General features: G+C 45.1%; 1 protein-coding gene across 13 annotated transcripts in view; it reads left to right on the top strand.

The window, feature by feature from the left end:
- Positions 1 to 25,084, top strand: part of FOXP1 (forkhead box P1) — a 341,592-nt gene that overhangs the window by 118,126 nt on the left and 198,382 nt on the right. For 11 of the 13 annotated variants that reach the window (XM_052678944.1, XM_052678948.1, XM_052678951.1 and 8 more), the window contains one exon: positions 23,990 to 24,055. The gene's annotated coding sequence lies outside the window, so the exon portion shown is untranslated. Of the gene's footprint in view, positions 1 to 17,198; positions 17,355 to 19,522; positions 19,545 to 23,989; positions 24,056 to 25,084 lie in introns of those variants that run through there. The other 2 variants (XM_052678952.1, XM_052678954.1) reach the window with 2 other exon arrangements.

Below are 25,084 nucleotides of genomic sequence, written 5' to 3'. Positions count from 1 at the left end.
TTCGGCGTTGTATCTTCTGCAGTGAAACCACTGTTCTCTACCAGGCACTATATTTTATTTTTACAGAAGCGTGGAGAGAACATTTTTGACTCCACAAGGTTTTCTATATTTTGTCCGTTCCTTGGGGGAGACTTCCTTTCCAGAAGAACTTGAGCAATGGAAGCAGGAAACACAATTTCAGTTCTTAAAATAAAGCTGGAAGTTATTTTCCTCTGCAATAGCATCTCCCCTAATTTTAGACTGCAAAAAGTTTGTTTCATAATAATTTTTCTCCTGCTGAGCTCAGAATGCAGGAGCGGTGTCACAATCCAGACCCTTCCTCTTGCCCCCCAGCAGGCCACCTGCTGCCCACAAGCTGCAGCAGGTATCCTCTGTGTGAGCGCTGTTTCTGGCTGCTGCGGTCGGTTTTAGCAGTGGCTCTGCTGCCTGCTTGTCTGCAGCGCAGAAAGGAAATAGCAAGGGAACAAAACTATGCTTTTCATGGGAAACCACTCCCTTTGGAATGGAGAGATATGGCTTGCCACTTCTATTTTGTTTCCCCCTCCAAAGTAAGCAACAACCTTGCTAGGATCAGGGACAACAAGAAAAGAATATTATTTAAAAGGCGTCATCCATCCAGCTGGTACGTTTCAGGAAAAGGAGTCTCCCGCTTCATATTTTAAGAAGTGTAATAAAAATAGCAATCAGTTGAAGAAAGGGCTGATGGACCGGAGAAAGTGACAGTAGCAGCACAGGGAAATAATACTCCATTTATCTGAGCAAGTTCGCATGTTGATAACGCTCCTCTCCGCAGTAGGTGCTATCAAATCAGAGACAATTTGTATCCACTGTGTGGCAGGTTACTTACATGGGAACAAGCCTCCCTGACATTATTGCAGATCATCATTAACTAGCTACTGCTGTTTGTTTGTCGTTACCTGCTAGATGGTGTTTGCAAGTTGTGTCATACCATTTGTATATCTCGCCCACTTCAGGGACCTGCTGCTGCTCCTAAGACACAGCCTGGGATCTGTTCCCTTGCTTTGTTCTGTTTGGGGCTGGGGGGGAGGAAAGTGGAAAAAAGTATTAGTTGAATATTCTCTCCTGCTGTAACTTCAGCGAAATGAAGGCTGTGTGGTGTGTGTGTGCTGGGCTGTACCCCAGTGGGCACCCAGAGCACAGGCAGCAGATTGAAGGGAGGGAGGTGGACCCTTCTAGATCCTCGGATCTGGAGTTGCAGGATGTGATGTGTGAGAATCCAAGTGAGGAGCAATGGCTCTAGGTGGGGTGTCCTGCTTGCTGAAGATCTTTAATCGCTTGGGCTTACAATCCTATAAGCACATTTCACATTTCTTTCTTGATTATCTTTCTCAGTGTGTTTCGGTTTCCTTTTCCTTTGTTCAGTAATATTTGCTATTGCTGTCTGTTTAGTAAAATGTCTGATTCTTTTCAGCTCATAACCTGAAGGTTCTTTTTTATACTCTCAAAATTTGTAGATTTGTTTGGTGTATTTTCTAGCCTGGATTGTTTTCCTTCAGCAGCATGCATTAGCCCTCCACTGAAAATACTGGCTCTGATTGTCAGTCTACAACACCTAGGAAGCAACTGCAAAAGCTCCAGTGAAGGCAGCGCATTTGTTGATTTGTAGTTGACAGTGTGGCCCATTATATCTCTCCTAAACAGTCGTGGGTTAGGTCACTCAGGAGAGAAGGCTATAATTTTGTGTGAAAGCAGAGTTTGGAGAAACTATGATATCAGCACCACTATTATAAAACACAAAGTGCTTTGTCTTCTCCCTTATAAAATGTGTAATTTCTACCCATTATCAATATTATTACAAGAGTCCTTGCAGTAAACTTGTCTTTTGATAGGCAGAAACTTGTCTTTTCTGGGAACAAATACAGTGAAGTGCAACTTGTCTTTTAAAGGAAAATAAATAACACGAGTGAAGTTTACTAGAACACAATAAAGCCGTTTCCAAGAAAGCTGCTTCAGAGGCATGTAGGGTATGCTGGAGATTTATACTTGGGGTGAACGTGTGCAAGTACCGTAGTGACGCTGTAAAGAGCACTGGAGTAAAATATTTGATCAACAGATACGTCTCAAGAAGATACATGGGTTGGTTTTCGTACTGGTTTTCAGATGACGCTCTTTAAATGAAGGCTCCTTTAAACCTGTGCCCTAATAAATCTTTGTGGCTGGGGGGGGGGCAGATCTATCGCAGCTACCTCTTAATTAAACAGCAAAGTCGGGCTGCCCACATACTTGCCAGGTCGTTGAGTCTGCTAGGAGGATTCTGGGATGAGCAAAGGGAGAAGCCGAGGAGCGGCAGGTTGCTCCGGGCAGCGTCCTGCAGTGCGCTGTGCCTTGGAAGCAGCTGGGGCTGAAGTGTGCCTCGTCCTGCCTTGCTGTGTGATTGTTTTCAACTCATCCAGTCAAGATTCAGGAGATGACAGTGAAATAGGGCAAGAGAAGAAAAAGATCAATAACAAGGGTGGAGTAGCTGCTGTGATTAAGAAAAAAGATTACTGTTGATTTATTGATTCGGTCTTCAGCTTGCCATCTTAATCAGGTTCTTTTGGTTAATGTTATTAATATTTATAGTTTAGTACCGTGTGCCAATTAGAAGAGACTGTAATTAAGTCTCTGGGCCTGAAAACATGAGGCATTGTGGAGCTCAAAACTGCTGTGGCCTTTGTATCGTGCATTACTGGAAAGAGAAACTTAAGTCTGAAAACCTGGTTCAGAGTGCAAAAAATGCCTTTTCTCTTCCCAGCACGAGAAGCAGCTTTTGTGGTTGGCCTTCTCAGGAACTTCAGAGGGGGATGGTCGCAGAGACTCGTTGCTAAGTTTGGAGTTTTGAGGGAAGCTGCCCCGGCTAAACCCATCTTTGCCTGCACCAAGTGTGAAACATCCTTCCAGCTTGAGTCCCGCTCTCCTACCTGTGGGACTTCGTTTTGCTTTGGCTTTCCATCTGCAGATGGCGTCTCGTGGCACTGGTCTGTCTGCTGCGACTGGGACTCCTCTAAGCGAGCAGGGCACCTCGCTGCAGGGTCTGACACGTTGCAGAAGCTGCAGGCACCCCGAAGTCTTCCCTTGGGTGTGAGCTGGGAACGGAGTTGAACCTTCTTTTTTTTTCTCCTTTTTTTTTTTTTTTTCTATGTAGGGGGAACATGAGAACTCATTGTTGTGCACCGGCAGAACTGAGTCACAGAGGGTTTAGTCAAAGAAGAAACGCGTATCACCAGTGCAAACCAGAATAAAAAACGTGCTTTCTTTGTTACTCATTGCACCACAGTGAGAATCACAATCTCTCAAAAGTTGTTGTTGTTGCTTATGTTGCTTAGAATAGTCTGGATAGGATAGATTTTGTGGGAATTGTTTCTGATTTATGCAATACAATACGTGAAGCCAACTCGCTGTGATTTTTTCCGGTTACATGCAATTATGTTAGATTTAATCAAAGAAATGTGAATTACCTAGATCATTCCATAACGCTTGCATGCTACCTCTGGGTGTCACTGAATGAGTTGTGGCCGTTTAAGTGTGCTGCTCTTGCAAACGGAGCAGTAAGAAAATTAATTTCAAAATTCCGTGTTAATCTAGATGCTTCATTTTTAGAGCTGTGTTATGTTCTGGGTTGTTTCTCTGCGTTTTAGGCATAAATCCTGATGTTTCAGATGCACCGTAAGTAGTTCCATTTCTATTAAAAGATTTACCGCGTGGTGTTTGCTGGTGTGGTGGGTTGACTTTAACCTATCGTCTCAAACCCGGTCCTTCAACTTCCTTTCCTGCTTCCATTTAGGGTAGCCATTGTGGTCGAGATTTGGTCTTGAAATCAGTGTGGTAGAACACATCACAGCGCAGCGCAGGCCTCAGGCGGTGCCGCAGGTACAGCCGCATCGCCTCGCGGAGCAGCCGCGGCACCAGCGCTGCGGGGCAGGTTCATGGGAGTGTTGGCCAGCAGGTCCTGGCAGCAGCCCAGCAGCGGCTGGCTGTGTCCTGCACGTGCTCTGTCACCCGCGCAGCTGCAGCGAGCGTGCCGCCTCGTCGTGGAGGCCTCGTTTGTCTCTTCGTGGCTAAAGCTGAGCGTTGGGTCTTGCAAAGCTTAGCAGCCCCTGAGCGATCACACAGTAGGAACGTCACTTTGTGATGTCAGTCCAACCCTAACTTGGTGCACCACCGACTGAACAGATCTCGGCTTTGCGCTCAGCTAATCCTGCAGTGCTTGTGAAGGAAATGTAATCGCTTTAGGAATTCTATGTCTTAGGAAAGACGATAATTGATATTCAACCAAAGAAAATAAATAGGTGTTTAAAAAGGAGCTTCCGTCCACTCTCCCAGGAAAAGCAATGTTGCCTACCAAAAAACAAAGAATTTTATCTTTATGTGCTCTCTTGCAGCTGCTGGAGAAGTGGCTCTGCACTCACGGGGCTTGGTGCACAAATAGTGGAGTAAATAAGAGGGTTTGCTGACGCAAGCTTCGTGAGATACACGTGAGTGGGAACAGTCAAATCAGCAAACAAGCCATGGGTGTTCTTGAGTATTCTGGGCAAACCTGTGAAGGGTGGGAAAGCGGTCATGGTTTTTTTAATTCTTTTTAGTATGAATGTTTTTAAAACGTTGCTGACTGTTAGTGTCAACAAAGAAGTGCTGAAGAAGAAAAGCAGAAAATAAAGCCTGATTGGAAAGGAGCATCAGAATACAGTGTCACAGAGTTGACCAGATCAATCTACGTCCGTGACAGGGGGCAACAGGCCTCTGCCCTCCCCCCCACCCTGGTCCCACAAAAGTGGAAAGGAAGGAAGGGAGGAAAAGAACAGCAGCAACAATCTATGGAGGAAACTTATTTTACTATAATACCGGAATACAAGATAACAAAATATAATACAATTTAATTGAAATTGAGATTAATAAATCAGACAAGATGAGAGACAGAGTTCCTGGGACAGAGTCAAACCTGAAAAGCTTGGAACGGCCAGGAAAGCACCTCCGGCACCCACTGCAAGGCAGCAAGAGAGCTTCTGTAATGTACAGGGGTAGGTACCTGGAATTGGGGCATTAACACTTCAGTGCCCCGTACACTACATGATGTTTTGATGTGGAATACTGAAACTCAAAAAAAGCCCCAAAAAACATAGAACCATGACATACAGTAATTATATTGGCTTTATTTTGATTGCCATTGTTGCTGGTGAGAACTAATGCTCTGGAGAGGACAGGTTTGTGGTTGGAATGCACTTGATAGATTTTGACAAATTAAACAGTTGTAAAGATGTTTGGAGGTTTTCCAGATCCTTACTGTTATTTATGTCACTGAACTAAAAAATCAGTGGTTAATTTGCAGTTCTTATAATTTTTATGATACTTATGTTGCTGTAAATTTAGCAGCGTGCAGCATCAACTCAGCGGGATACGTTTTATGTTGTCAGCTACCTTTTGACATCATAATAGATTTCAGTTGCCAAAGCTTGAAAGAGAGAGAATAAAATGTAGGCTTGTGCTGAGCGAGTGCTCGGGTCGCAGCCAGGTGGGTGCGGAGCCGGTGTGCCGGGCTGCTCCGTGGGGACGTTGGGGACGTCCCTCAGCCTATGGCCATGAGCGTGTCGTGGTTAAAGGCTGGATAAGATCCCGACACGGTTGGGCTCGGTGGTACCGCTGGAGGGCCTTTGAAGTGAGGCGGCTGCTGGTGGCTGATAACCAGGGATGATGCTGGCATTGGGCCTCAGCTTGCCCGCTCTGAGCCCTGTGCCTTCTCCTGATGCCGTGGCCCCACAGCACGCAACTTGAGCAGTGCTTAAGGCATAGCAGGCTGAGATGCTGTCTCCAGCTGCTGTCGTGCGCCTCTTGGGGCGTGCGCTCTCTCAGGGTAAGCAGGTTTTGGGGGTTATCCATCCCCAGGCTGTTCCAGCACAGAGACTTCTGTGGTTCCTCTGTTGTTCAGAGATGGGGAGACTGGTTTGGGCACAGTGTCACGTTTCCTGGGTAAATGCAAATAGCTGATAGAGAGCGGCCCAAGTAAACCTGCAGTGGGCTGCGCTGTGCCTGGGAGCAGCTGCTCGAGCTTGGGCAGCACTGGTGGAAGGAGAGGCCCAAGCAGGAGCTTTGGAGTGCCTCTGGGACCTGAATCCATAAGCTCTGCAAGTTTTTTCTTACTTACAGAGACTTCTTTTGCAATATTTGTCTTTTTATAGAGACTCCTCTGTTCTCTCTATTTATAGAGACTTTTCTTCTATTGTCTCCTATCTTGGAAGACAGAGATATCCTAAGTTTAGGTAGCTTAAAGAAGAGACTCAGCTGTTTCCCTCTTGGGAGGTTTATTTTAGCGGGATAACACTGGGGGTTTTAATCTGAGCAGTGATCCCTGCCTCAGGAATGTGTGACACGAGAAGTGGGCTTTTCATGAAGCGTGGCTGTGCCCTTCCCATCTTCTTCTTTCAACATTTGCTCTTTGCCTCCTAAGCCTTGAAATGGAAGGATTTATTAACGGTTGTTTCCTCGCTGTTTGTGCGTTAGCTGCGTTTCTCAAGGGCGTTTCACGTGCTCTTTCCACTCTAATGGGATTGTCCATTGAGTTCAGCTCTGGCACGTTGGGATCCATTCTCACAGACAGCTGATTAAGCCAGAGTCTTCCTCATCCGTAGGTAATCCCAAAATACAGAAATTGTTACCGTGAGATTGGTTTTCTAACATTTTGGGTTTATAATTGAGTGCTTTGTAGTTGTCCTCCCCCTCTTCCTCCCTCCTTATCACAGTCTTTAGCCGTGCTGATTCCAGCTTTTTGGTTCTGTCTCTCTTGTTAGATAGTCTGGTTGTTGTTTTTTTTCTTTTCTTTTTTTCTCCCCAAGAGGCAGTTTTATGTCTGACTTTCTGGGCACTGCCTCAAAACTCCTTGACTTGGAGTAGATTTGGGGCACAAAGAAAGTATCTTAGAATGCTGCACTTCTGTTTGGGTTTTGGTGGCTTTTGCTCACTGCTGACTTTGATGATGGGAAAAGCAAAAGCCAGAGCAGGTGTGGGTGGAGACGTTCTTTTAACTGTGGCTTATTTTTGCCGTCCTCACCTTTTGGCAAAGGGGAGCCTGGAGGTGGAAGAACTGAGAGGGCCCCCGTTTTCAATTTGCCAGTAAATATGACGATTGGAACTTGAGATTTGGGCACAATAGACTTTAATTCTGGGGCTCTGGCTGTGCTTTCTGGTTGTGCCACGCATCCTCGTGCACACGCCTTCGGTGAGGCTGAAGAAACTGCTCTGGTGTGTTGGAAGAACAAGATCCAATTTCCATTTTGCTCAGAAGCAGCAGACTAGTACTAGTATGTTAGTCTGTGTTCACTGGCTAGGCTTACTCTGGCTAATGTTTGCCAGATTCTTCTATTACATATTAAAATAAGATCTTCTGAGTGGGTTTGATTTTTGTGCGTGTTTCAGAAAACTAGGCCAGCCCTAACAAGCACATTTTTGTGTTTTTGTTTTTTGCGTTTTGTCATTTTACATATTGAAAAACGGGATGCAAAAGAAAAATAAAGTAAAATAAAAACCTGCTAACATCAGAAAAATAGCTTTGCATCATTCTGCTTAAGTGTTAAAATCTGACTGATAGTTTGTGTATACAGACTGGGGTTTTTATGGTGTTTCTTTTCCCCACCCAAGAATCACAGATGTTACGATAAAAATTAATGCCCTTTTGGTAAGTGCTTTCCTTTTGTGGACTTGGCCTAAAGAGAGTCAGACAGTGCCTTTTCTTCCACTAATAAATACGGTAAGATTTAGGTAGACAAAAGAGGCAGGCGTTAATTTGTCAGGAGCAGGAACTGCTAAAGGGAAATGCAGAGCATTTCTCCCTCCTTAAATCCAGGTATTTCAATATCATAAAGTTTTTATTCTAACCATCAGGAGCATAGCCCTGTCTGTGGAATTCAGCTTTAAAAAATGTCTTTGTAAATTGAGATTTTAGGGCTACCTATTTGGAGGATGTTCCGTATGATAAATGACCCTTGTAAGGCACACACACCAAAAAAAAAAAGAAAAAAGAAAAGAAAAAGAAAAAGTAATTGTGCGTGTCTGCTTCCCAGGATGTGTGATAATAATAAATGAACGTTTTATATATCATTATATATATAGATCATGGCAGAACGAAAATCAGAGGATATGTTATTCATTATTCCTGTTACTTTATATTTAAAAGGCAAAGGTTTTCGCTTCTTTGCCAAAACAACTGCTGCAGGATGTGTGTGTAACAATCCCCACAAATACGAAGGGTGGAGAGTTCTTCCAGGTCGTTAGCACTGGAGAGATGTCTTTAATTGCATTCATTTGAACATTAATGCATTAATGCTGAGATTTAAGTACTGCTCCTATTAAAAATTAAACTGGAGGGACAGTGTGCAGATCATATGCTTTAGTGTAAATCGTCAGGTGCAGTGTTTGTATATTTAGCCTGGCATTTCAGTGCTGGAATGGATGTTGGAGTCTGGCTGTGGCTTTCTAAGGGACACTTCTTTTTTTCCCTTCCCCTCCCCACCCCCTTTCACTTCTGGCAGCAGCATTTCTTTTCAGGGATACATTTGCACCACCTGAGCAAAAGTTGCACTGATTAAAATCAGAGGAGGATAAGGAGTAACTTGTTTGCTGTCCTGAAGTCCTCTTGTTCTTCTCCCCTTCCTCCCCCCGCTGCGTCCGCAGCTATTTTGCAATATGCAACCCCCTTCGAGCACTGCCTGCGGAACTGGAGTAGCTCTGGCATGTAGATTTCCCAGTGGGAGAACTTGTGTGGATGGTAATTTTAATGAGACCTGATTTAAGCAGTAGAATAGATCCATAAAACTAATACAAGCAGACTTTCAAGAGCTCTACTATTTGTCAGGGCAGTGAATTTTAGAGGTGCATCCATCGGCTTGGTAAAGAATATTATAACCCTGAAAACTGAACCTGTATTAATTCAGATTGTTTCTATGCAGTGCACTACTGAGAACTCTTGAATCCAGGGCAGGCCAAATATAGACTTATTTATTTTTGAGGCTCAGCTTTCATCCAAAAATCGTGCTAGAACCACAGGACCTGAAAGCTGTGCTCTATATGAATGAATGCAAAGTCTGTATGAGTGCACACAGCTGTGTCTCCAAGGGCTGTGACAAACCCTTCACTTTGCTTTTTTTCCCTTCGCTTGAGGCCACTGCTCGGTCCGAATGTCTTTCAGCCTCTCCTGTGTTGTGGCACTGGGTCACGTGGGGCAGTACCAGGGTTTTCTGCTGCCCTGCAGATGGAGGTGTTACGGTCATCCGAGAGCCCAGATCCCACTACAGGACACAGGCTTTATGGATTCTGTTTTCATCCTGGTGCTCAGGAGCTTCCCTTGCTGTTGTTGGAAATGTTTTGTTCTGCTTGGCCTTACTGGACTGTTTTCTCTGCTCGCTCTCTCACATGTCTCTTCCCTCCACCCTGTCTTGTGTTTTGTCTTGTCTTATTTTTCCAGTGAGGTGTTTTCGCAGCAGCCATCTCAAGCGGCAGCGAGAAAGAGAGCAGGTGGGGAAATTCAGAATGGGAGCTGTGCCCATGCGAGATAGAGTGGAGGTGGCAATGGGAAGAGCCCATGGGGGGAGGCTGCGGAAAGCAGAGCACAGCAGAGAGCGAGGGGGAAGCGGCAGAAAAGCATCACAGGAGGAGCAAAAGGGGGGAAAAGGTGGAGGAGAGGATCGATGGAGCCAGAGGGCGAGGAGAAAGAGGTCAAGGACTGGTGGTCGACCCTACGGGAGGAGTCCCACTGAGCGCAGCCTGCCAGGCCCGTGGTGGGCAGGGGGCTGATGGAGCAGTGGGAAGGCAGCCTGCGTTTGGGCAGCGAAAAAGTTTATTTGCTTTTTCTCGCAGGATATGCTAAGTGATTTCGCAGTTTGAGTGGAGTGGCATTATTGCACTTAGCTCTGCATTGATTAAATAAATTTGTTCTCCAACTCGAGAGTTAAGTGTGTATTATGAAACCTCAGAGCCAATCTTAGTGGTTGCAGTGTGCAAATATTTTTAAAATTATGTAATTAAACAGGACTTGGGCTGCAGTGTCCACTGAAGTGATTCATTAATTGAATGGTTTGATTAAATTTAATGTTATTTTAGTTTATACAGAAAGGGTCGGTATCTTTTCCACGGATAGGGCCGCCTTGCGGGGCTGTCACTGATGGTTCAGAGGTCCTTAGGAGGAATCTTTAGCACCCAATTAAATATTAACCAAGAAGATGTGACTCGTTCTTTCTCTGTCCCTGAAACTGTGTTTTGACATCCAAGGCTGGTGATAAAAATTTGCTCTGCAGAATCACTTGCAATGAGCTCTGTTTATCGCTAGATTATTTCTAAATTAATCATGCTAAAAATCTTTCCATTGTAATTGTGCTGGGGCTCAGAGCTGTGTGATGTGTGTAAATAAAAAATGCCCTTTTAATTTCACGTTAACTGTACGTAACTGCTGCTGCAGCCAAACTGTGTTTCCATAGAATGTCATTTTAAAGGTATTGTGGTTACTGAGCGGCAGCTGTGATTGAAAAGTATGTAAACTAATCTTTAGTTGCTCGTGTCATTTTTATATTCTTGTGTCAGAACACAAGAAGGCTGCTTTAAATTTGTCTTTCACTATGTATTAATTTTCAAGTCTAATTTTTCTTGGGTTAGAGCATACACCGCATTCTCTACTACGCATTACCATTCAGTGCCAAACTAAATGGCTACTTGTGAAAAAGTACAAAATTAGTTCCTGCTTGATTACTGCAAAAAACATTTATTTTCGTAGGGACGATTTGTATTAGCAGCACATAAAGTACAATTATTCTGCGTGCTATCAGTGACTTACGAGAAGAAATAATCAAGTGCCACCATTTATTTATTGATGTGAAGAGCAGCAAGCGTTAGAGCTGTGCACTGCTTTCCCCAAAACAGAAGGAAGGTGAAAGAGGCTTGGAGTTTGTTTTTTTCCTTCCAGGCTTGCCCTGTGTGGTGTTTCTGCTCTTTTAAACGCAGACCATTTAAAATTAAATCCTCAGTAAATATGTCTGCATAAGAACTTCTTTGTCTCTTGATGCCCGACCATTGAAAATTAAATGTGGTTGCGGATAAGTATTTATTCATACCATACCTCACACCTGATCCTGTGTCAGTATGACATCATCTTTGCCACAAAGATTTCTAGTGGTTTAAAAATGTTCCGTTGTGAAATAAATGAGAGAGGTAGAAAAGGGGCAAGGAAGGCAACAAAAATAAACTACTAGTGGGATTTGATGTTTTGCCAATTAAAAAAAATAAAAATAAAAAAAATCATATTCTTAGGTCCACATGCTGCCTTTGATCGTACACAGGACTTCCATTTGTGCCAGTGGCTGTTCAGCCTGCTGAGGGAAGGCTCTATATGACTTAATTTGTATGTTGTGGGAAGTACATTTTCCTAGCCATGTGGTCTAGCTTACTTGAAGAATCTGAAACGCGTTATAAATGTAAATGCTGTGTTTAAGTAAAACTTCATTATGTTTTGGTGGTTTCCAAAAATGCGCAGGATTTGACCTTAAAGTGTTATTTCAAGGTGTTATGATATATGAGCTAGACTTTGTAGTCTTCTAAATTAAATCTTTGAACGTGTTATTATTGTATACTGGCATCAGCGAGATGTAGTTCTCAGCTATTTTCTGTCACAGCCTTCGTTTTTCTAACAAGAGTAAGGAGACGGGGCCAGATCCCTCTGGAAGGCGGGCTGGGCAGCGCCGTGCTGCGACTCGGGGCGGCTCTGCCCTGGGACGTGGCCCACGGTGGCACCGCACGCACGGCTCGCTGTCGAGGTGGGGCCAGTGCTTCTGCACAGACACGTCTGCAGTGTGGGGGGACCGCCGCTCCCCTTGGCCATTGCTGAGGCCCACGGAGGATGTGGTGAACGGTTTAGCATTTGGATCCCGATCTGGTTCCTATATAAAAAGGGTTGTGTTTCTGTTTGGAAAATATGAGCCCCTTTTACGTAGCCCAGGTGCGGATTAGCTCTAAACCGTTCCCCATTCCTGTGTTTGTGGGAGACTGTTTTCAATTCTTACAAAGAAGCCGTACAAGTCAAGCCGTAGAAACAGCAGAAGTAAAATCCAGAAAAGGATTTTTAAAAAAATACACTGACAAAGTGTTTGCGATCTCAGATCAGCAGTCTGGATCTAAGAACAGTCATAGCTGCTCTAAGTGTGCTTTTTCACAAAGAAAATAGTGGCAGAATGTTCCCACCTTTGCCTCCCTACCCATGCTTGGAGCCGTGTTTCTCCTTTCCTGCACAGCCGCCCCGTGCTGGCGCTCAGCAGGCAATAAGCACTGCCAGCCACGGGTGCCAGGACAGGGCAGCTGTGCTCAGCCCCTCATGGTGCCACCGGCGGCCATGGGGACAGCCTTTGGTGTCTCCCATGCCACCAAAGCCATTGCCTGCGGCAGCGGGTGCTGCCCTCGGCCTGCTGAGGGCAGGGAGGGAGACCCAGCCACGCTGTGGCGTTTTGGAGCACAGAGCGGGCTTTGGGCCGGGCTGTGTTGTTGCAGAGAAGTCAATTAAGAATAAGAGCTGTGAGTCAGCAGCCAGGGCTGTGGCCATCGCGCCTGTGAGCGGCCGCCTTTGAAGTGCTGTTGTTGGTACCGTTTTACGGCGCGCACTCGCGCTATGAATCACGATGGTTACATGGGCGATTTTCCCTCAAGAACCGAGCCAGCCCCAGAGAATCGCGAGGCAGCTCTTTCAGTCCAACGTGCCGGGCCTGGCCTGTGTGTGGGGCTGCCCACGGGGCCACCGAGGCCGTCTGTCTGTCTGCCGTCTGTCTGCGGCAGGCTTGTCTCCCACCTTCCTCTGGGTGAGAGTGAGTGGCAGTCCCAGCTGTACAGCCTTTGCACGTCGGCCCTGTCCTTCATCCACACGCCTTCTCTTGGGCACGCAGCTCCTCGTGTTCTTCTCCCAGCAGCCTGTGGCACCGCTCAGGGTTTTTTTCCCCCTCGCTGGGTGCTGGGAGGAGGATCCAGCCCCAGATCCTGTGGGTATGAGGAAACGTGTGCTCAGTGTCACCTCAGATGTTGGTCTTTGCAGTGTTTCCAGGATGGTGGCAGCTTGAAGCACTTGAGGCCAACTCTTAGCATCCCAGATAGAAAAGATGTGCTGAGGTGTCCTTTTCCCCTTCTGTCTGCATCTTTCCCTCCTTGCGTCCCACGTAGGGTGATGCTTAGAAACACATCTAAAACCAACTTCAAAATGGATTGCTTACCCATGTTTCTTGAACTGATAATTTTGCTGGCACATTATTATTCATCCTCTGCTATTTTCACACTGTGACACAAAACTAGAGAGAAGAAGAGATTGAAATTCTGACCGGTACGTTATCCTGATACCTGACACGCTGTGTCGATATGAGAGTATCTTTACCACAAGGACTTTCTTGGTGGTTTTACAGATCCCAGCATGAATAAGAAGAAAAAAGCTGAACTAATAGCTCATGAAGCAAAAATATTCTTTTTCTTAAAGAAATTGATTAACATGCAAATATGTACTGTATGCATATTAAATATCATTTCAAAATGTGATGGGCAGGAAGCATAAGTGATGCCATTTGGTTTTGTGGCATCAGTGTGGGTTGATTAAGGGGGTGGGGATAAATTTTGGGGATTATTGATATAGCATGAGCAGAGCCAGATGGTTGTATTACACATCTTTTGTGTTCTTGTTTGCTTCTTAAAGCAGTTGCAGAATTTTGCCCTGGGCAAAATTTACTCTTTGCTTGTATGTTCCCCTTGTGAATTTACTTTTGACAAAGTACTTCACAACGAAGGGAAACACTGCGCCCGCAAACTTCTCCCTTCCCTTCGCGTTTGTGAAATCAACAGCCCTGCACTTATAAAATATTTTGCAACTTGTGAAATAAATTAGCAGTAGGTGCAAGTTCAGTGTGTTGTGTTGTGTGCTGCTACCCCTCTGTATGTGATACTGATTTCCAGTGTGTGATTTTTGTAAATTTTCCTCGCAGTGTTTTGGAGAGGAAACTGTGGAAATGGCACCCAGTTCATTTTAGTGCGCTAGTTATGTGGTATTCTTCCATTAAATAAATGTTGTCTTAAAGATTAATGAGCTAATTTTTCCACTACTTCTTTTTTCTTTCTTTCTTTTTTTTTTTTTTCATACTTTCTTCTTTTTTTAAAGTTTTGAGACTGTGGTGTACCTGATTCATATTATCAAAAACACATACTTTGTGGTATTCAGGTTGAGTGGGAGAAGGTTATGAAAGGTAGGTGGTTCTTAACTGGGTGTTTGTGACATTTGTTGGAAATGCTTATCACTGGAACCACCAGAATTTACATGTATTTGTTATTTCCCTTTGAAAGCAAATTTAGCTTTATTTCCCATAAGAGATGAGTTTTGTAAAAGCTTTGTAAAAAACAATTTAAATCTCGTGCCTCACGCCGGTTTTCACCAGCATCGCTCCATCGACTCAGCCGAGTTTACTCCAAATCAGACCCCTGCATGACGAGGCCCCTCTGCATTTAGCAATTACAGTGAAAATGGTCGTGACTGTAAACACGTTCCGTCCTCCGCCTTGACGTCTGTGTGAGCCGAGTGGGCTCGCCTTGCTCAGTGGCAGGACTTTCACAGGGACCAGCGCCCGGCTCTTCTGCTTCAGATGCTGACTCGGTGGCCCCACACCTGTGTCTCCTCTCTGGGCAGGGCTGACCCCCGTGTTTTGCCCAGGTTACAAGAGGTGACCTCGGGTTCTTTGTTGCGACCGGGAGCGCTTGATGAAGAAATGGCACCGAGCAGCTCTGACCTTCTTGAGCTCCCTGACTATTCCGTCGCAAGTCTGAGGCTGCAGCAACTTGCTTCGAATAATGATGCCATTGTGCTCATCCTATCTGATCAGTTCTTGAAATGTTTTAGTAAGTCTATCTTACAACATTATAAGAAGATAATCAGCTGCCTTAGAAGGTCCCCATCTGGAGTATAGAGTTCTTTTACTGAAAGATGTTTTGCCTTTCCGAGATAGCTCTCGCATTTCATCATCTGTTGTGCAGAGATGAAGTGCATATGAAAAGTCAGTGACTCTGAATCCATCTGTTGTTATTATTTTCCACTGATAATTGGCTTGAACAATGAAATGTCTGTGTCTGTAGCCTTTGAAACTGTACACCCTGTTTATTTTCTGGAGGTCTCACTCCAGTCTCACCCCCCCAAACCTTTTTTTTCTTGTTTTGTTCTGTTGTGTTGGGTTTTTTGTTTCATTTTCTCTCAAGCTCATAACTAGTGGAGCTTGCATGAAGATGGCATCTTTGACTCTGTGCATCAGTATGTGTCACACAGCATCTAAAGCTTGCCTGCCAATTTTTGTCAGGGTTCTATGTCTGCTCTGTTTAAGGACAGAGTAGGCTTGCAGCAGGAAGACCGGCAGACCCAGACTCTGTATACATCTTACCTGAAATGTAGTATTTATTTCACTTTCTCTATTAAAATATTAATTGACTCCAGCATCTAATACCTATGGAATTAGACACTACCTGTAATTGTGTAATATATTCAGTTGCATCCAGTTTTGCACGATGCAGGGTATTAATATTGGATTCCACTAACAGCAGTTCCATTAGCTTGCTCAACCAGTATGAGATATATATGAGCAGGGAGGCATAACTACCAGCCAGAACTGCCAAAACAGTCATTAGAAGCTCCATTGGGATGGACAAAGGCTTTTACACAGTGATATACTGATTAAATTTTGTTCTATGGTTTATTTGCATCAAGGTTAGATCACTATCATCTATGTGAACCGTATTATTTAACACCTTATTTGGAAGGTCATTTCAATGCAAAAACAGTGAGTGATACAGGGGCTCTAAAATTTCTTGCAGGATTTTTTGTGGGGGGGATTTTTATCTTGTTAGGCTTGACTAGCTCTTGTTAGCAATTTTGTTTTAACACGGCGAGTTTAATCCAAGGGAAAGTGAAAACTCCCTCCATTCTGTAGGAGTGCCTAGTTGAACCGAGCATGTTTGATTCTCATGAAAACTGTTAGCTATACCCAGTATCCTTTGAAATAATCTGCAGCACGTGCTTGAGAGCCCAGTCACTGCGTGCTGCTTTCTGTGTGCGTGAGGGGTCTTTCAGAATGAAATTTCGGTGTCGAAAGCAGTCGTGTTGTCCATCTCGTGCGGCAGTCTGGAGCACAGGAGAGAAAGACAGGGGAGTATAATCTTATTTGTGTTTCAATGGCAATCATTTAATACTGCGAGTTATTAAAAAATAATTAAATTACTAAAACCAACATGTAGCCAGGACTTACAGAAAGAGGTCAATGCGATTTGACTCCTTGAGTTGGGGAGGGACACTGGTGAATTCCAATTGCTTTCACATTTCGCTTCTTCATTCTATTTCTGGGAGGATACACAGGAGTGAAAAAATAATTTATTTCTCTAGAAGCAAGAATAAATCACAGTGTATAATTATGGATATTTGATTATAATAATAGATGCTTCCAGGTGCTTGGTGGTTATCACAGTCTCTAATTCAGTTGGTTTTGGAAGTAAATATGGTCTGGAGGGGCAGTTTTGTGAGACTGATATTTTGGAAATGACATTTTTGGAGGAACCCTTAGAAATTTTTTCCCTTTCCCCCAATGAAGCAGTGAATCGGTGCGCGTTGTGCAGTGGTTCGTAACAGCTGAAGTAGGTTTCCATGTGGAATGTCTTTTATATAGTAAACAAAACATAGGGACAGCGCGAGCAAATTCACATTTAATGCGTCACCTCAACCAGAAGTCTCTGTATTAATTTTAAATCCTTGTTACTGGCGATATATTGGGTTGCAGCACAGTTAATGAAAATGAATTTTACAGGTGGTGCTTGGTTGTGTTTGTGCTGTGGTGAGATGGGTGGCTGAGCCAAAGCGGGCAGAGCACACGGTGCAGTTTTTTTGCCAGAGCAGTGCTTAGATTAGAAATGAACGTTTGGCATCGAGTTGTTGGTGCTGTTGTTATTTACTATTAGATGAGGAAAGCGTTTAGCTCCATGGTTTGATTTGATTTGGTAGCTCCTACCCCCTTAAACAAGCTGTGCAGCTTGTCAGAGATCAGGACAGGTAGAATGCACAGCAGGCGTCTGATTTGAGCCAGTTACTCATTTGCTGAGTGTTTGTGTTTATGCAAAGGGGCCTCTTCCTGCATATTTAATCTAGAGTAAGGCAGTGGCTTTTGTTGTGTTTAGACCACATACCTTCAGTCCTTCCTTACACTGCAGCCAGTGTTGAGGCACAGAAAGGCTGGATAGTCAGAAGTGCTTTAGTGTTCTCAAACTCTCAACTTTCTGCAGTTGGTTGGGAATTACTTGCAGCTCTAAGGCTTTTTCTTCCTCATTAATGGGTAAGTTTGCACTACGGTAGGGTGAGATACTTTTGTTTCTGTTCCGTTTTATAAATGCAGAGAGCGATTGTTTGTTTGTTTGTTTGTTTGAATCGTCCAAAGCTCCTTGAGCAAAGTCGGTGTGCCGGGGCAGTTTGTAGCAGGAATTGGCTGAGGAATACAGGTGTTTCTGGAATATACTCCGAATAAAGTCCGAAACGCCGTGCTGCATTAGGCAGGTATTGGCGGGGGGGGCAGCGGGGAGGGAGTTCGGTGTTGTTATTCTTTGTGCTAACAAATCCTGTTTTGTAACTATCCCGAAGATAATGCTGCCATTGTTAGCTAAAAGCTTTCCAACAGTGTGCAACACAGAACTGCAAAAGCAGCAGCAAAAAAAAAAAAAAAAAAAAAAAAAAAAGGAAAAAAAAATAAATCCAACCCCTCTGGTCTTTATTGTTTCCTTAGCAAGGGTCCTCACCAGTGTGTCTGTGCTGTAAGAGGAAGGTTTTCCTTACGTGGGAATTGAATCGTCTCTTCATTGATATTAATAGCACACTGGAGATGTTAGCCATGATGCAGAGCACGGGGCTGTGGAGTAGGAAACCCGATAGCGCGGGGGGAAACATGACAGTCCTGCTGCTGCTGGGGCGGGCGGCAGCCCTGCGCCGGGGCTTCGCATCATGGCATCCTCAACTACTGGCTTGGAGGTGTTTTCATCTGCAGCTCTTTCTTTTAGTACAGCTGTAATTACTGCCGCTCGCGCTCGCCCTTATTAACCGTGCGGCTCGCTTTCTGCCTCGGTCTGAACAGATTAGTTGTAGAAATGACTTCCTAGCACACCCTGCGCGGGGTCCGGCGGCGGGGCCCGGCGTGGCCATCGGGGCCGGGTGACAAAGGGCGCATCTCCGGAGTGCCGCCGTGGCGGCGGGGGAGCCGCCGCGCGCCGAGGCCGGCAGCAGTAGTTGGGGCGAGCAATTAACTATTTCCTCCGTTTGAGTAACTCCTCTCAAACAGAAGAGTGTGCTGTTCCACCACATGTTGGGAAGTGCGAGGAGCGGAGAGAATTTCACCAACCTGAGCACGGCGTGCGGGGACCGCGGTGCGCGGCGCGATCCGCCCGCCTGGCGCGGCGCTGACGGCGGGGAGCCGGGGGGCGCCGCGGTGCGCAGCGCCATTGCTCGAACCGCCCGTGATGGGCAGCGCGGCGCTTCTGTGCACCGCGTAAGAAAAAAAAAAAAGGAAAAAAAAACTTTTTTATGAGCGAAAAGTACCTCAGTCACAGCACCTCGTGTGATTAGTGCTATTGTATTCTTAAATTTTGATTGATAGAGATAATAGTTTTCACTTAAAAATACAGACAGGTACTTTAACTTTCCATGACAATAGCTATTTGCATTTCTTTTATCTTTTTGTTTAACACTCGTGGGGGTTGGGACGGATTTGATTATTAACTCTTATTGCGCACCCGGCTAAAAGCTAAAACAAAGCTTTTGTTAACGCTTCCAAGGTAAAACAGCAAATATTGTTTTTAGGCTTCACCGTTTAAGGGCCGCTAAAGGATCCCCCGGCGGTAGCGCCGCGCGGCCGCCACCGGAGCCGCCGCGAGGTAAGGGCCGCCCGCCCGCCCGCTCCCGCCGCACCGCGCCCGGGGCTCGCGGCGCTGCGGGCTGGGCGGGAGCGGGGTGAGCGCGGGGGCGCGGCGGGAGGCGGCGGCGCTTCGTCGGAGCTGCGGCCGTGCGCCGGAGCTGCGGGACCGCTGTGCGAGTCTCGAGAAGTAACTGCGCGCCGCTCCCCCCACCCCCTATTCTTTTCTTTATTATTTTTTTAATTTTTAATTTCTGTCAGGCTCTGAGCAGCGCTCGCACTGCCCGCTCTGCACCCGCGGCTCTGCGCTCGCCCCGCAGCCGCTCCCGCCGCTCCTCGCTCACACGAGGCCAAGTTTCCGGAGGAGAAGTCTAGACATAAAACGGTTAAGGCCGGCGTTCAGGCACGGAGTTATTTTAAGGAACAGGGAGATGGGGAGCGCTCGGCCGGGCTGCGGGCACGCCGGGTCCCTCCGTGCGCCGCGGGCTGCCGAGCCGAGCTCGAGTCGTGCGCTGCCCACGGCTCCGTGCGAGCCGCTGCCGAGCGGGGAGGAATGGCTTGCGATCGCTTTGGTAGCGTTGGCTCACGTCAAGTGATTCTTTCCCAAGGTTACAGTGGACACGAAAGGTAATATTCTGTGGGAAGAGAAAATGTGCCGCGCGTAGCTTTGTCCTCGTGCTGCTGTTTATTTTTTGCTTTATTTCTGTTCAGAATAAACTAAAAGCACCGGGCGGAGATTCTGCCCAGCCTTCTGATGTCTGGAAATGAAGCACGGCCTGACGTGCTCACCCTTCCCCGACAGGCAGCGAGCTGCTGCCCGGCGCTGCTCACAGCGAGGTGGCAGAGCAGCTCTCGGCCCCTGCAGTTGTGCTGCTCACCTGCATTTCACTTTCTGAGGAGGCGATAATGACTCCTGATAAAGAAAATCCCATGATATTTAATAGAAACTACGCAGTAACAAGCAGCTGCCTTGACAGAGGGCAGAATTCTTTTTCCCTTCAGTATTATATATATATGTGTGTGTGTGTGTGTGTGCGTATTTGGTTGCTTGACGCCTCAAAAAAAAAAAAAACCACAAAAAAACCAAGCATGGTAAAACTGAAGGGCCTTATTCTGAACATCTCCAGAGCAGTGCTGCACATGGTTTGTGTGCTGGTGCAAGGCTAGGAGAGCTGTGTGCAGCACCTTGCCCACAGCACGCCTGCTGCTCTTTGCCAGCACTCTGTAGGTGTAGTCTCAGGGTTAACAAAATACCAAATAAAAAAGCAAATTTTTTTTTTTTTTTTCTTTTGCGTATCTGTAGTCAACAAAGTCATTGGCTGCACTGATTCCCCTCCCGGATGACAAAATAGTAGTACTGGCAATAGCAGGGCATCTTTCAGGCTGCTACAGCTGTGTGAGACCTGGGCAGTTTGAAGGGAAGCAGTAGCTGTGTTAGGTGGCTCGCTGTGTTTAGATGAGTTACGAAGGCACTTATATTACTTATCAAGTTCTGTTATTTTAAAGCTTTCAGGAAAACCTGTAGTTAATATTTTATTCACAAAATCACAGAACCAGACACATTAAATATAGTTCAGCCAATCTTATATAAGAGAAGTTAATGGAAACCAAAATTCAGAAACAGTTTTTGTTGTACTGTCGTGTGTGTGTTCTCTGTCTATTTTGAATAAAAAGAGTGCTTTCTAGGTAACGGCAGGGAGATTCCCTCTCTGGTTTAGATTTCCAGTAATGATTTGCAAGCTACTGAGGGCCAGGACACTGGCAAAAAAAGAAGTGAATAATGCTAAGCAGGGAAGCAGTTCAACTGATGCTCTACTTTCCTGCGTAAAATTACTCACAGCCAATTTGTGTGGATTCAAGATCTTTGTTCATCAATTTCTGGCTATACCCGAGGTTATTTGATTTTGGTATTAATAAAAACATTAATCTTTTAAGTAGAGCTTCATTCCATAACGCTGGTTATCTCTATTTTCTTCATATTTTGGAGTAAATTTGGCTTTGCAGTGCTCACTTGGTGTTAGGACTCCATCCCACAGCTTTCCCAGGATTATCTCCTGACAAAGGCGACCACTAAACTGAGCAAGTATGGTGGGATCAGAAATGCCAGAGGGACCCAGCAGCAGGTAAAATGGCAAAGCCTCTTCTGTCTTTGTCTTGTGCCCTGGTACCAAATAGATGCGTAGGGCCGGATCTGGAGCAATAGGGGTTTGTTGTCTTCAAGTCAACTGAGCAGGCCATGGCAGTGGCTCAGGTCGTGATCTTAGCATCATTACTGGTTGCCTTTCCCAAACCCTGTTGAAAACAGCTCTTATAAAACGTATTTCTATACTCAGGGATTTCAGAATGCTTGAGAGAAGCACTGACTCATCTTGCTGATAGGCAAACTGAGGCACTCAGCATGTGAACTCCATGTTTTCAGGGATGTCTGTAAAATCTGAACGCAGCCAGTAGTTCAGCATGGTCTGTCCCCTCTGTGTGATCCCAGTTAAGCCATCGGAGCCGTGTTGCAGGTGTTGGCAGAGCTTCCCTCGACTTGTGAGACGATACGGCCACCGCTGCTCGCAAAGTGGGTTTTTGTGTGTGGTTTGTTTTTCTATTTTAATCATCTCCTCGAGGGAAAGTATGAGTGTAGCAAACTGTCTTGCTTGGGTAGGTTGGGATTTTTTCCTTGTTTGCTCCACACACACACTTACAGTGTTGATGGTACTTGGTGTTTATCTTAAAGACAGCATGATGGAAGGAATGTGTGTTGCCTACATCAATTCACTCACCCGTATAAACATTTTCAGGAGGAGAGTCTGTATTTGTATTTCTACGTTTTGAGATATTCGGCTTTTAGACTATTAATGAGAGATTTTCACAGGTGGGAACAGCTGTCCCTGCTGCTCATTTTAATTTCTGTGGTACATTATCCAAATTTTTGACAGGTAGTAGCATGGCACAAATGTCCAGGACTGAAAGCAGCCCCAGCTCTGCCAGTGCTTGCACTGTGGGCAGCGTGGCAGCCCTGCCCAGCCCTCGCTGTCCCGTCCTGGAGCACGTCCTGCCCATCAGCAGCAGAGGCCCAGTGCAGAGTGTGCCTTGCAGTGTTGTTTCTCTGGAACCAGCACACGTGGACAAAGTTACCTGCCTGCTGCAGCCCCACTTAGAGGGTTATTGTGTGCACGTTTTATGCAAACATGTCATTTTCAGCAGTTTCCTTAAAAAGTGTATTTTAAGATGGTTCTCTTGCTTTCATGAAGACTTGGGGTAGAAATGAAGTCTGCTTGCAAAATACTGCCAAAATACAGATCTGACTGCCAAATACCAGGGAATTTATAAAATAGATAAATATGAAAAGGGGTTTAAAGGTTCGCATCCGAGATAACCCCTGCAGCAAAGCAAGATAAAAGCCTCTATTGTTGTTAATCTAAGAGCACATCGTATGTCAGAGGTCATGTATTTTACATAAAAGATGTATTGTTTTACATGCTCTCAGGAAGGTGAGGCCTGAGCTATTAGGATGGAGCAGTGCTGTGTCCTTTCGAGTGCAGGATCTGTGTGTGATGTGTGCACCCCAGTGAAGCATGCAGTGTTTCCTGTCCATCACACACGTACGTGTTGTGGCCCGCATCTCCCGGTATCTCGTCACAAGCACTGGCAAAAGAAATTCTCTCTCATTAAAATGAGGTGAAATAGCAGCAGATAAAAGCAATACTAATTTCATCTCAAGCTAGCCTTTTTTTTCTGCCTAGATCTGGTAATTGTCAGTGGTAAAGAAAGTGCCTTATTCTTACTGGGAAAACAGTTTTTCCTTCCAGAATAAATGGCAAGCGAGTACATCTTCTTCAGAAATAATTTAATGGAGGTTCTCATTTTTCCCAGAGGTTGGTATTCTGCTGCTTCAGTCAAAAGCTTTACCTCCTGATGGAAACGGCATAACTTAGCATTTGGCGAGTTTCAGTAACACCCCCAAAGCTCCACCTCACTGTGTGAATTTCATGAAATGGAGTTTCACGTAGCTCTGTCTTACACATCCACATGTCACTGACTTTCCATTTTGTATGATGTCATCTGTGTCGGCAAATTATTGCACGCTTCTTTCTGTCCTCATTAAACTGTGGTAGTCTGCACCCCTGCAGCAGGTCAGTGTTTCAGTGACATTGTTCTAATTTTACTCTTTTAAGGTATTTGGTCAATTGATGCTGAATTAATTCTGAGTGCTGTTAGTGGTTTGAGTTAGTAACTCGATCTAAATTAATAAACAAATGTTTTTCTTTTCTCTTGTACCATATGTTGATCCCAATTACATGAACAGAAAGTGGCAGATTGTCATGTTTCTTAAAAGATTACATACTCTTTTGCATAAGAGAGAGTACACAAGATGCAGTAATATACAGGGTAAAAAAAAACCCTGCACGTGCTGTTTTCTCCCTCCTACTTTTTTATAAAGACACTCTTTAATTATTTCTCCCTTTAATACCCACTGTTCTCACCACCTTGGCTTTCTTGGTATGCTTAACCAGAAGAAACCTCAGGACAGTAAACAACTTTCTGAATGGGGCGTGGAGGATGCAGCTAGTTTTAAAATCTTATCTAGGACTGTGTCTCTATGGAAAAGGATGGAAAAGGAAAGGATCCAGAAGCTAAAATAGACATGGTTACAAACGGTCTTAAAATGCCTTAAGCAAGGAGAACTCATTCAGACAATAGTCAGATTTCTGAAACAAAGGACTGAACTCATATATTATTCAAACTGAAAATAGATTGATAGACATCAAGATTAAGAAAGTTTATGCTGGAGAACAAAGATGTCTCATCTCCACGGTTTTTTGTTGCTTTTTTTTCCTCCCAAAGACCAAGTTGTTCTTGCCGAACTGAAGAGCCGCACACGGGCTGGTACCGATAAGCAGCAGTCCTGTGACTTGATTGTTTTTATTAACTCTCTCTGAAAGTCATTCACCATTAAACACGATTAGATTCGTTTGTTGCTTTATTTATGTTTGTACTTGCAAGGCCGGGGCCAGTGAAACGCTTTGGGTGTTGTTGCCAGCACGGACACGGCGGTCATGTGTGTTCCCTTCTTTTTGCAGGGTAAGAAGAGTGACCTATTTGGGTGGCTGTAACTGAAGATTGCGTTACAGGAGCAACAGCAGAAGGTAAATACAAATACTGTCTTGTGCGTAGTTTCTGGAACATGTTGGAATGGAGGACCTGAACCTACAGACCCCATGAACGTGCTTTAGTGACACAAGTGAAGTTCCTGTGGCAGCACAGGTAGGAGCTGTGAGGTTGGGCTTGGCACGAAGCTTTTGTGGCTCAGACGTGAGAAGTCAATGGTTTAGGTGCCCAACAGCATTCCAGGAGAAAGGCCCCAGGGATGTCCTTTTTGGCTTCTCACCATGTGCTGTGCGGGCTGTCTGATGGCTGAGAGCAGTTGTGTGTGGATGGGAAGACCCAGCTCTGGTTGATCTTGGTGGCCACGTGGCCAGCATTCATGAGTGCGGGGCTGGGAGCCGCAGCAGCTCTGCCCCGCAGCGGGGTTGGTTGTCTTGCTGGGCTGGGGCCCTGCAGAATGGCCCGGTTAGCTTCAGTGCTGTGGCATCCTGAGCTGACACACTGCTGGGTTTGCAGCAGTGCAGCGGAGAGCAGAATTTAGCTGTTGCTCTGTGCAAAATGATTTTTATTTAAAGCAATGTGAAAGTCCCTTCCTTCGGAATTAACTCCTTGCTTCTCTTCTGGCCCAAAGTTTCAAGTTGGAAAGGAATTATTAACATCACAAAAGTGGTGATTCATAGAATTAACTTGCAGAAGGCAGGAGTGATGCAGATCAGTGTTTGGTACTGAAGGGTGTCATCTGACTGAGGTTCATATGGCTGCTTTATAATCACCTTCTTTCAGAAATTAATAGTCGGTTAAGCACCATAGCAACAAGCAACACTGATGTAAGCGCTGAGCAGTGGCTGCTGCTCGCTGTGATGTCAGTGCTCGTTAGTACTGTTCCCTTGACCTTGTTTGAATATAAAATGGTGATTTCATTTTAAACTTAGAATTTTGCAGAATGACTAAATGCATCAGAGTGAATTAGAGCTATTTTTATTTTTAATTCTATTAAAATGTACTTCAAGAGGGAAGAAATGTCCCTGTTCTCTTCTGCTTTAAATTAAAATAGATCTGAGGACGATGTG

This window comes from Tympanuchus pallidicinctus, unplaced genomic scaffold (genome assembly GCF_026119805.1).
Source record: "Tympanuchus pallidicinctus isolate F22 unplaced genomic scaffold, pur_lepc_1.0 scaffold17, whole genome shotgun sequence".
In the NCBI taxonomy this organism is placed as follows: Eukaryota; Metazoa; Chordata; class Aves; order Galliformes; family Phasianidae; genus Tympanuchus; species Tympanuchus pallidicinctus.
Note: the sequence above shows the minus strand (reverse complement) of the source record. Positions and strands in the feature narration are given on the sequence as shown.